Here is a 13,670-nt window from a genome sequence, read left to right as displayed (position 1 = left end):
ATTCTTTAAATTGTATAACGTCTTAGTCTGGCTTTCTCTTCAATTTTTAGATTATATTCAGAATCACGTTTTTATGCCAGATCTTTTATCATTTGTTAAATCAAAGACATGTAGTAGATGTATTTTTTTTTAGACCAAAAAAACTATCATACGGTATTCCACATGTACGGTGAATTAAATTATTGACAAGCATACCACATCTTCTTATATTCATTCGTTATTTGATGAAGATCTTCAACAAGCCTTAAAGGGATAATTCGCGATTTTTCACTTTAAATAAATGATTTTGAAAATGAACTTATTGATAACTATACACTTTTTAATTCTAAATAATTATGTTTATCCAGAGACATATAATTGTATTATATGTTTCTGGAACAAGCATGTGCATACAGTAATGCATGTATGTATACGCATGAGTTTCTCGCTACATTAAAGACCCGTAATTTAGGCCTTCCTCTTTTGTCTGCTCTATAGTCGGGTTTTTGTCTCTTTTACACATTCCTCATTTTCATTCTCAATTTTTGTAATATACGACGGTATATTGTTCCTGTATCAAATACCATGTACATATACATATATGAGACTATGAAAGTAAGTTTACAGAAATAAAGATGATAGTGGAATAAGCACTTTAAATTACAGAATAAAGAGATAAAAATATAAAGAATAGATTAAATGATTCGTGATTGCTTAACGCCCAGTTACAAATATTACACTCTACCCCTCCATCTTTTTGTCCATCCTATTTAAAATGATTCTTATAGGAGGGTCTGAGTTGGGGGGGGGGGGCTGTTTTTCTGTAAACATTTAATTTTCACCCTTTTTTTTTCTAATCTTCAAAAAATAAGTCTATTCTTTAAAAGTTAATGTAGCCTTCGTAGATCAGCGGAATATAACGACTGAATTATTCGGGTTAGTTCTAAAGGTGCACTACAGCAGAATTACAGTTTCAGTTGTTATAATTCAGACACAAATTAATATGGTTATTTTGAAATCTGCTGCATGGTTTATTCCATTGGCAATCATATTCACGAAAAGTTGTAAATCTTGAATATTCTGTAATATCTTTATGAAGCGTGATTGAGAAGTAGATTCACACAGATACTGCAATCATTGTCATCTTTAAAATTTACTTTGCATGCACTAAATTTCTAATCCATTTGTTTAGAACAATAAAATATGTTTTAACTACTAAATATATCTAAATGAGATTACATAGGAATAACTTGTGGTGTATTCATGTATACTAGTATGTAATAATAATAAAAAGAAACCAACAGCACTATTTGACGAAGACGAAGACGAAATAAAGGATTGAATTTTAACGTTCAGTGACATATATTACAATGATGTCGAAACAGAACTTGAACTTGACAATAGGTTTTCATAGAACCGTCGCTTTTCCAAAGTACGCTTAGTTGCGATTTCACAACTTTCGGGTTTGCATTATAGTTATACATGTACAAAATAACTTACAATAAACAAATTCTGATGATTTCTTCAACTGTTCGAGGACTTTCTAGTTGTAATATAAATCTGTGATTTTTCTATATTCGTACTTTCGACGAAGCAAAGCAGTTCGATCTAGATCTGGACATGTATCATCATTAAACATTTACAATATTCAATAGTTGTACATTTTTTTTGGTACATGTAGAACATGTAGAAAAATCCGTCTTTTCGAATAAAATCTTAATTTACGTACCATTGTAAAATTGAGAATGGAAAATGAGGAATGTGTCAAAGAGACAACAACCCGACCAAAGAAAAAAACCAACACTGAGCAGAAGGTCACCAACAGGTCTTCAATGTAGCGAGAAATTCCCGCACCCGGAGGCGTCCTTCAGTTGGCCCCTTAACAAATATATACTATATATATATATATATATAGTCCAGTGATAATGAACGCCATACTAATTTCCAAATTGTACACAAGAAACCAAAATTAAAATAATACAAGACTAACAAAGGCCAGAGACTCCTGACTTGGAACAGGCGCAAACATGTTTATGATCTCAACCTCCCCCTATACCTCTAGCCAATGTAGAAAAGTAAACGCATAACAATACGCACATTAAGATTCAGTTCAAGAGAAGTCTGAGTCTGAAGTCAGAAGATGCATATACGGACCCTGGATTTAAATCAGATATGATCTGGCGGTTTTTGTCTTTTTTTCAAAATACATATTTTTAATTGTGACTATCTTTAGTTTCGAATCTTTCTTTCATTCTAATTAATTTAGTTTAAATGAAAATAAGGAAATTGGAATTAAAACACTGTTGAAGAGAAACTACATATTCGGGTTAAATTCACCTTAGTTTGTTAATTCAAGTTTGACATCTAACATCTTAATCCGTAATCCACATTTACCCGACAACCTTAAATTGTTTATTGAATTTTATCAATCAAATATCCTCACACAGGAAACTAAACAAAATAAGTTATTTGTAATGGTATTTATCAAAACTAAAATGATTGAAAATATCTTTGTAGAATATGAATTTGCCTAATAAGCGAATAATTATAATACATATATTTCAACATCTTCAATAGAGAGATTACTGATAAGATGCCCAAAATATATGTACATGTATACATATTGCGATTAGTGCTATATAGTATGTCAATGATATCGAATGCCCGCTGAGTGTTAAACATGTTTGACACTGCTGGTTTTAATTTTCTGACTCAAGTATAAATTTAAGAAAAGTTAATAGTTTCTGAATATTTTTAGATTCAATATTTTATCATTATTATTATTTTTTAAAGTCTCACCACATACAAACATAAAATGAGAATCACAGAACTAAACAAAACATTTAAACATTTGCATTGTGTGCATCAATCTTTAAAAAGATAAATGAGACGCGTATAAGACACAATATATAAATATAAACAAATTTTTACTCATTTACATTCAAAATTTACAGTGTCCGTATATAACAAATGAAATGAAACATCTTTTTATTTAAGAACAAGTGAAATAAAATGCCGTTTCTTTTCAATAAAATATTGTTGATGTTTTTGGCATCTATTGCAGCAACATTGTCGTTATTGAATAAATATATAAATTTTTCGCTATTTGATATTTATAAATTGAAATGTTAAGCCTAATGTATTATTATATGTCTATAATGGGCATTTTAAAAGGACAGGAATATAAAAAAGAAGATGTGGTATGATTTCCAATTAGACAACAGTCCACAAGAGACCAAAATGACAGAGACATTAACAAATATAGATCACCGTACGGCCTTCAACAATGAAATAAATGTTTACATATTATAGACTATCATGATCCTTTTTTTTCAATTTCAGTTAAACACTATGTCTGATTTGCTTTTTCAGAAACTTTAGCATGTTTAAATGTCTTTTTCTTTTTCTTCATCTTTTTGAAACCCTAGTTTTGTATTACCACTGACCAGTTCAGTAAAAAAAACAGCTGCTTCATGTTTGTATAAATGTGTTTGTAACCTTTCTAACATGCTATTATTTTCCGTTATTTTTTATTCCGTGTCTATAGATAGTCTTGATCGGAGAGTCAAGATTTATTTTGTCTGTTGGTTGCTTGGCTAGCGTAAGCTAATCGATTTACCTCACATTTTGAAGTTGGATGGAGATTGTTTTTAAATAAATGCCGTACCTTTGTACTTTGGTTTCCTGTCGGTTTTTTCTCAATTTTAAATTGGGAAGTTTAATCATTTGTTTTGCATGATTATTAATTTTGACTTGCAATTGAACAATTAATAAATCTAGTCCCATGTGTGCTAGCGAAATGTCTTTAGTGTAATCTCGGAGTGTAATTTTTATTTCAACTTTTACGTTTGCTTCAGCACAACCTAAAACACGAAAACTTTCATTTTCTTGTAAGAATGAGATTCGTTACTTCAAACAAAAATCGCTTTTATCTTTTTTTTTTCTTTTTTTTTTTTTTGCAGTAAAAGACCGGTTCCTTAAAAAAAACTTTCATACAATCGACTAAACGAAGTATAAGCTTCGGGAAGGTCAAGGATTTTAACATATTTTTCGTAATTTTGCAAAAATCGAAAATTTACGGTAATTAATGGTCGAATTGAAGCTTAATACCTACCAAAAAATCTCAATGCGCGAAAAGACTTTCATTTTAGTCATCTCTGGTGTATTTATGATGGCTTGGTTTGAAGCGAGAACAGACGAACTATGCTTACTAGTGTTGCATAAAAAAACATGAGGATATAGTTTGTCCTTTATGAATCTATATTGCAAATTTCACTCATATAAGGATAATGTTTGTCTCATAGAAAAATCGGTAATTTTAACCGATAATTTATTTTTCGATTTTTATCGGATATAGTAGTTATTTGGAAAAATACAAACCGTATAATTAATTATTAAAGTTTCGTATGCATCATAAATCAACCGGCTCCGGCAACTTTTGACTTGTTCTAATATCAATAGTAATGATTTTCAGCGGAGAAAAAGATAGATATTTTGGTCGTGGTTGAAAGAATCGTAAAAGTGTTATTTTTCTAAATTCTGTTTGTTTAATCGGACAAAGTAGAGTCTTAATTTGATTTTTTTTTGCCGAACTGGACTCTATATTGTGTATTGAATTGAAAGTTTGCAAACGTTCCGACCAATGAAATTCATTTTAATATGTAACGCGAACTTCAACGAGAGCACCTAGATGAAATATTTTATCTATACTACAATCAGTTTTAACTTAGAAATTTCCGCTCAAATATATAGGAAATAAAATTATATGAAAACAACAATGCAGAATGTTTCTTTTCCATTTTTTTTTAACAATGTTTATGTTCATTTCAATTTGGTAAGTAGACTTATATTTAATGCCCAAAACGTAAATATATGTTTTCTTTTAAAACATTAAAAAACGTGAGAGTATGCCGATAAATAGCCAGTCTAGGTCGTTAAACTTAAATCAACTTACCCATCGTTATCGCAGACTAAAATTTATCTCATATATATATGTTCATTTATTACAAGTACGTCAGGGTGCATGACAGCACAATAATCTTTTTACAGAATCGTAAGAACAATATTTTTGTTTGATATTTGCTTCTCTTCCACAATTAACGCCCGATTTGGCCAGTGACCGGTATTACAATTTAACACAGTTTTAAAAGTTCAGTGGGCTGCTACTTCATTTATAATTTTGGGTATGACTTTCTGTTTATCATATTCAACATACGTCAACATTGTCTTCATCAATTTTATTATTCAATTCATCAAAACCTTGTTTTTCATTACAAGCTTTTCCGTATATCAATATACGGCAAGAGAATGAATATTTGTTGCTTATCGGAAATATAAGATACATCGATTTAAATTATGTACACAATAAATAATTGCTGTGAAGTTTCCATGTCTACATTTGATTTACGAGTACAATATAGTAAACATAAAAAGAGAAAAGAGAAACGGTAAACATACAGGAATACATAAAGTTTCGTAAATAGTTGCAAAGGACCACATGTTACTTACATGCCATGAGGTTTCATAGCATTCAGTAATTTTTGAAACGCACATATATATGTGCGCTAAAGATCTAGTGCATTTGAGCAAATTAAATTTATGTTATCCATCTAACTATTTTATTTTCAACAGATTCCCTAGTTTGACATTTTTAAACCACGCGTGCATATATATTTTAATGTTTTTATTTAAATGCCTTATATATGAAAATGTCACGTGTATTATACGTTCGTTTAATTAAATTGTGGAGCATGTGACTTAATAAGACTACGCATTTAAAGTTTGAAACAAAAAACGATAGATACATCGAGGTCGTTTTGCTTGGGTGATTTACCTGTAAAAAGCTCGGGTCTCATCCATGTTTAAAACGAATTAATGGATGTTTGAAATAGTTTAACGGGGGCGTGGCCTATTAGTTTAACGCAACTAACCAGCAACTTGATTTCAATTGATTCACCGCAGAGAAATCTATTTGACTGGCGTTAAAATGAATTGATATGAATTGATATGAATTAAATATAATTTTTAATTTTTGTCAATCTTTATCAATAAACGATCAATCTCATTTAAATAGCGTTAACACGTTTTTGTCCGTTCAAGTTAAATTCGGGTTACTAGTGACAACTATCCAGTATTAAATTAGAAATTAATGGATCCTTTTAAAGGTCTTTAGAACGTAGTAAAGGGGAATCATAATCTTTTCAACTTCATTTCATGGTACTTTTGTTGTCAAAGTAAAAGCATGTAAACATTTTCGTTTGAATCATGGAGCATGGAGTACTCCGTTATTCATACGTCCATTGTCAGCATGTCGGACAAAACTCAAAAACGCTGTAACCGATTTACATGAAACTTTGGTGAATTATCTGTGGTGTCATCCCTTTCGAATTTCATAAATTTTAGATTTTACGGGCTGAGTTATGGGATTTTATTAAACAAATTAGAGTAAATATAGAGCCTGTGTCACTCAACTTAGTCTATTTTCCGTAGTGCATTTTAAACAAAGGACACTCTTCAACATTAAAGACAAGAATAGAATTCATGACACAGTCTCTGTTTTGGTGATGTGGACTTGTTTGTAAATCTTACTTTACTGAAAATTCTATCTTTAATGAATTTGGCCAAGTAGTTTCAGAGGGGGAGATATTTGTGAAAGTTAACGGACGACGACGACATACAACGACGAACACCAAGTTTGTGAGGAAATCTCACTTGACCCTTTTGGGCCAGTTGATCTAAATGTACTATTAGTTACATAGTGTGATAGTGACCTAATACGGTATATATGGGGTCAGTAAATTACACATTAGGATTAGACGAATCCCCATATATACTGTATTACGTCACTAGCACACTATCTAACGATTTTACCTTACCGACTACCCTAACGTGTGAAATTTAGACTAGTGAACTAGATTAGCAAGTCTTCAATATTGTTGTTAGTATTAAGAAACTACTTTCATTGATCCTACAAAAACAGATGCCAACAATAACAACGTGTAAGGTTTAAATGTGTTTTTTGAATATTTTTCCATCTAAATAATCATCAATTTCTTCGTCTGTTGAAACCTTTTTTTAGTACCGTTTTGTTTTATAAAGGGACGTAACACACCTACTAACCATGTATGAAATAAGCCCCGCCTCCCTTCTTACCTAATATGGAAAATAAAGGGACGTAACACCACTGTTAACTGTGTATGAAATAAGCCCCGCCTCCCTACTAACCTAATTTGAAATATACACGGTCTCCACGCAGACGCTTTTAACCAATCATATTCCTAGAAATGTATAGGAGGTAAGATAATAAGTGATATTCTATTCTCAAAAGTTATTAAACCTAGATGTCGTAATATTGTCAACACTCTCATTGAGTTAAATTAAAAATTCAGCGAATCGTTGTTCTGGTATTTTGCACACGAAATGTGTATCGTTGAAGGTCATCAATGACCTAACGCATAGCCAGTGGAAATGACGTAATATCGTCTTATGACGATGCATAAGCAGATCAAATTAACGCAGATTTACGAACCAGGCCTTTTCATATCAAACTCCTTGTAGTGTGGTACGAGAAATGTCTTTTCGTGCAAGAAATAGATAATAAGGCACAACCATGCATAAGAGAAATGACATTTGAATACATGGCAGGTGTATTATGCGACCATGCCGCAGCTGTTTATTAAAAAACGGAGTAAGAAACCTTAGTACTGGATAGCAAAGAAGAATAAAAAAAAATGTTATATAATAAAACACATTCTACTAATGGAAGCCTGCCCCCGCCCCAAGACAAAAAAATCCATCAAGAAAAAATGGAAAGAAAAACAAACACAGACACACTTAATCCGCCCATTTCTATTCTAATTGACAAAAAACAGTTGAATTAGAATTTATACATAATCAACAATGAAATGAATAGCTTAAACTATCTGCATGTACGTCTCGATCCAAATGTTCTATGCTTACATGATATTGTTGACGGGTATATACTACACATGTGAGTTATAAGATATGACAAACAACTATATATAGCTGATCTGTAACAATAACATCTCCATGCCTTATATATCATGTACTGTACTTCGACGCTAGATTAAAACTGACGAGCAAAGGTAACACACGGCCACCGAAAGCTTTATTATTGTGAAGCCCAGGTGGTCGTGTGGTCTAGCGGGACGGCTACAGTGCAGGCGATTTGGTGTCATGATATCTCAGTAGCATAGGTTCGAATCCCGGCGAGGGAAGAACAAAAAATTTGCGAAAGCAAATTTACAGATCTAACATTGTTGGGTTGATGTTTAGACGAGTTGTACATGTTGTATATATATATACACAAATGGACGAATGTTTTTAACAAGTGCTAGAACATTATTATCAAACTGACAAATGCATCGGTTCATGCCTGGAAATGTACTTAATTTGAACCTTTGTTTTATTGTTTTTAAACGTAAATTTTCTGTTTACAAAACCTTGAATTTTTCGAAAAACTAAGGATTTTCTTACCCCAGGAGTAGATTACCTTAGCCATATTTGGCACAACTTTTTGGAATTTTGGATCCTCAATGCTCTTCAACTTTGTATTGATTTGGCTTTTTAACTATTTTGATCTGAGCGTCACTGATGAGTCTTATGTAGACGAAACGCGCGTCTGGCGTATACAATTATAATCCTGGTACTTTTGATAACTATTTACACCACTGGGTCGATGCCACTGCTGGTGGACGTTTCGTCCCCGAGGGTATCACCAGCCCAGTAGTCAGCACTTCGGTGTTGACATGAATATCAATTATATGGTCATTTTTATAAATTTTCTGTTTACAAAACCTTGAATTTTTCGAAAAACTAAGGATTTTCTTACCCCAGGAGTAGATTACCTTAGCCATATTTGGCACAACTTTTTGGAATTTTGGATCCTCAATGCTCTTCAACTTTGTATTGATTTGGCTTTTTAACTATTTTGATCTGAGCGTCACTGATGAGTCTTATGTAGACGAAACGCGCGTCTGGCGTATACAATTATAATCCTGGTACTTTTGATAACTATTTACACCACTGGGTCGATGCCACTGCTGGTGGACGTTTCGTCCCCGAGGGTATCACCAGCCCAGTAGTCAGCACTTCGGTGTTGACATGAATATCAATTATATGGTCATTTTTATAAATTTTCTGTTTACAAAACCTTGAATTTTTCGAAAAACTAAGGATGTTCTTACCCCAGGAGTAGATTACCTGAGCCATATTTGGCACAACTTTTTGGAATTTTGGATCCTCAATGCTCTTCAACTTTGTATTGATTTGGCTTTTTAACTATTTTGATCTGAGCGTCACTGATGAGTCTTATGTAGACGAAACGCGCGTCTGGCGTATACAATTATAATCCTGGTACTTTTGATAACTATTTACACCACTGGGTCGATGCCACTGCTGGTGGACGTTTCGTCCCCGAGGGTATCACCAGCCCAGTAGTCAGCACTTCGGTGTTGACATGAATATCAATTATATGGTCATTTTTATAAATTTTCTGTTTACAAAACCTTGAATTTTTCGAAAAACTAAGGATTTTCTTACCCCAGGAGTAGATTACCTTAGCCATATTTGGCACAACTTTTTGGAATTTTGGATCCTCAATGCTCTTCAACTTTGTATTGATTTGGCTTTTTAACTATTTTGATCTGAGCGTCACTGATGAGTCTTATGTAGACGAAACGCGCGTCTGGCGTATACAATTATAATCCTGGTACTTTTGATAACTATTTACACCACTGGGTCGATGCCACTGCTGGTGGACGTTTCGTCCCCGAGGGTATCACCAGCCCAGTAGTCAGCACTTCGGTGTTGACATGAATATCAATTATATGGTCATTTTTATAAATTTTCTGTTTACAAAACCTTGAATTTTTCGAAAAACTAAGGATTTTCTTACCCCAGGAGTAGATTACCTTAGCCATATTTGGCACAACTTTTTGGAATTTTGGATCCTCAATGCTCTTCAACTTTGTATTGATTTGGCTTTTTAACTATTTTGATCTGAGCGTCACTGATGAGTCTTATGTAGACGAAACGCGCGTCTGGCGTATACAATTATAATCCTGGTACTTTTGATAACTATTTACACCACTGGGTCGATGCCACTGCTGGTGGACGTTTCGTCCCCGAGGGTATCACCAGCCCAGTAGTCAGCACTTCGGTGTTGACATGAATATCAATTATATGGTCATTTTTATAAATTTTCTGTTTACAAAACCTTGAATTTTTCGAAAAACTAAGGATTTTCTTACCCCAGGAGTAGATTACCTTAGCCATATTTGGCACAACTTTTTGGAATTTTGGATCCTCAATGCTCTTCAACTTTGTATTGATTTGGCTTTTTAACTATTTTGATCTGAGCGTCACTGATGAGTCTTATGTAGACGAAACGCGCGTCTGGCGTATACAATTATAATCCTGGTACTTTTGATAACTAAATACACTGACACATAGCTTTTTAAGCTATAGGAAATGTGTATAATCACTCGAAACAAATCGCACACACTCGAAAAAGTCCGGATACTCGAGAAAAATCGAACTTTAAGAAATGAATTTAGTCTTTAAATGTTGTTTTCTTTGCAAAAACAAGAATTTTAGTAAAGTGTTTGTATTTCTCAGGATATATATATTCCATGTTTGCATTTCCGTAAACATTATCAGTGTTATGTGTACACAAATGGCTTTATTCCGTATTTTGAAATTATAGCATTTTAAGGCTTATTTTCTCTTTTTTATACGAAAAAAAATGTCGGATAAGTAATATCTTTCTATATCAAATACTATCATACATAAAATAACTTTGTATATTAAACTCTAGCATCTATATCAAGTCTTGTTAGAAAGAAAGTCTGTTTCTTTACATTTTTATTCATATTCGCTCGAAAAAAGTGGTCACACCCGAAAAACCACGATACCAACCGGACACTATACCTACCGTGTTTAAACCAGGTTTAATCAACCATTTTGCATGTACCAAGTCAGGAATATGACATTTATCCATTCATATTATGTGTTTTAGCATTCGATTTATGACTTTCCCTTTTTAATTTTCCTCGGAGTTCAGTATTTTTTGTGATTATACTTTTTGCGAGTATAGTATAAAAAGATATAATTCTCATCAATATGCATGTATTAACACTTTCATAATATTGCATAGTTTAGATTGAAAAACTATTGAAAACATTGTTCACCGATTTTGTCACTAATTTTAACCTTTTTTTTCACAAGTAAAATATGATTTATTATTACATGCTAACTTTTAGTCAAGTTCCGTATACAATTCGTTGTTGTTTTATCTTAGGTAGAAATGGGTCCAAATAAGTATTAATTCATTTGTTCTAATTCTTTTTAGAATTTAATTTGTTGTATATACCGTCGCCATCTTGGTTTGTGTAATGTTGTCATTTTAATGTTATAATTAACACTGCCATTAAAGCGGGGGGTTTGGCATGCCATAAAACCAGATTCAACCCACCATTTTTTCATAAAATGCCCTGTACCAAGTCAGGAAAATGGCCATTGTTACATTATAATTCGTTTATGTGTGTTACATGTCGGTGTTGTGTCTCTGTTGTGTCGTAGTTCTCTTATATAAGAAACGTTTCCCTCAGTTTTAGTTTTTTTCTCTCTATGGATTTATGAATTTTGAACAGCGGTATACTACTGTTGCCTTTATTTTCCTTTGTGGCATGAATGGAATTCTTTCGACGATTATTTTGGCGGAAGTTACGGCGGAGTCGGAGGCAGATACGGTCAATGTTACGGTAATGGTGGATACGGTCAAAGCTATGGACATGGTGGATACAGTTGCTATGGAAATAGTGGTTGCGGTAGTAGCTATCGAAACAGGGGTCACTTGGGAGGTTACTCAGGATATGGAAAGGGATATTCAAGTCATAGAAATGAATAAACTATATTTAGTTTATGTTTTTATGGAACACTCGAAAATCATTATGAGACAAATATTCACTAAATTTCAAAGTACGTGGATGTAAGCAACTGTTAGTTTTCATACGGTCTTCAACAAGCAGTAACTTCCATACTGTATAGTAAGCTATACAAGTTCATGGCATGATAAAGTGTGAACCAATATAAACGAAAGAAAGCAACTGGCATATACTGATATGGGGTAGAACTATTGACGATAAACACATAACTCAGACAACAAGCAACGAAAACTCCTATATTACAGGCTCATTAATTGCGACCAACACCTACATATTGTTGCGGGGCAAACTAGTTTTTGAACGATTGACACGGTTAATAACCTTAAGTGTAAAAGCAAAACATGAGAGCAAACAGCAACTATCAATTGCAAAATGCTTAATAATTCAGAAAGAAAAAATCTGTTACTTTTTATTTTGTTCATTCCAATAATTTGTTCCTTAGGAAAATACTTTGAAATTGAAAATGAGGATATTTTAAATGAGACAACGATTCAAATACCGTACAACTAACCTACATATGTACATTTTCTTAATCGATAGAAACGTTCCCACACAACTGTATGTTTGAAGAGCGTCTGAGGAGAGACTGTGTGTATTTTAGATGTACTCTACAATTTAAAAAAAAATCCAAAACCGTTTGCTTACATAGATATGATTTAGTTTTGTTCAATCACTAATAAAAATGAAATAGTGAAATAATAATTCGCTTTTAGCAGACAATTTGATTCCTGTTTCTCAAAGTTAGCAAAGAAACATCGCTGATTAATTATTCACTTACCAGTGACTAATTCGACCTCATTGAATCCATATTAATGTGACCTTTTATCTATACAATTAGCTAGAGATTGGTTAACATGTTTAAGGTGGCTTGGGTGTCTTTCTCCATCTTAGATTTTAAAGAAGCAGCTAACTTTGGTCTAGATATTTGTTAAAATGTGCAAATTTTGAGAGTTGTATGTAATTTTTGTAAAAAACTTTTGATATAGATATATCATAGTTACAGCTGTAATTTCTCAAAAACACCTTGTTTGTGTTTACTTAATTTTTTTTCGACTTTGCCAAATAAGGGGAGATAACTCAGATAAAGTAATATTTATTATAGAAAGTGTTATGAATTTACCTCTTTTGATATGTAGCAAGAAAATAAGTTATCTGAAAGCATGTTATAAGAGCAATATTTTCACATTTGATCTTAAAGCTCTGATAGAACGTTTTCTTTTTATCACACAAAATTTAATTTTCCATGCATAATCTATATAAAATCTGACAATTTTGCACAACCTGTAGCGTGAAAAAAAGTCCGGTGAACCATACTTTTTAATACATTTTTGAAAAAAGCATGATAAAAACTTCATTTTGACAAGTTATCAAAAAATTCTATCAATTTAAATGAAGACGCCCTTTTACAGGTATAAACGATAATTAACTTAATGTTTAAACCTGAAATCAATCGGACATAGAAATCTGTCCAATTGCTAGAGGTTGCTATCGATCTATATTGATATTTATGTTTATGTCGGAGTAGGTTAACGTCAGCGGAAATCTTCTCAATTGTTCATTAGATGGCAGATAGATTTAAATGCACAAGAAAATCTGATGAATATTATCGAGTACATGCATTGTTAGATTTTATTTCAGACTTATTGTAATTTGGATGAACGTTTTAATGTGTTATGAATCTAATATGAGAATTAGAGTAAATTTGGTGAAATGATATTCACAGCT

The sequence above is a fragment of the Mytilus edulis genome, chromosome 14 (assembly GCF_963676685.1).
Source record: "Mytilus edulis chromosome 14, xbMytEdul2.2, whole genome shotgun sequence".
Classification (NCBI taxonomy): domain Eukaryota; kingdom Metazoa; phylum Mollusca; class Bivalvia; order Mytilida; family Mytilidae; genus Mytilus; species Mytilus edulis.
This window is presented reverse-complemented; position numbering follows the sequence as displayed.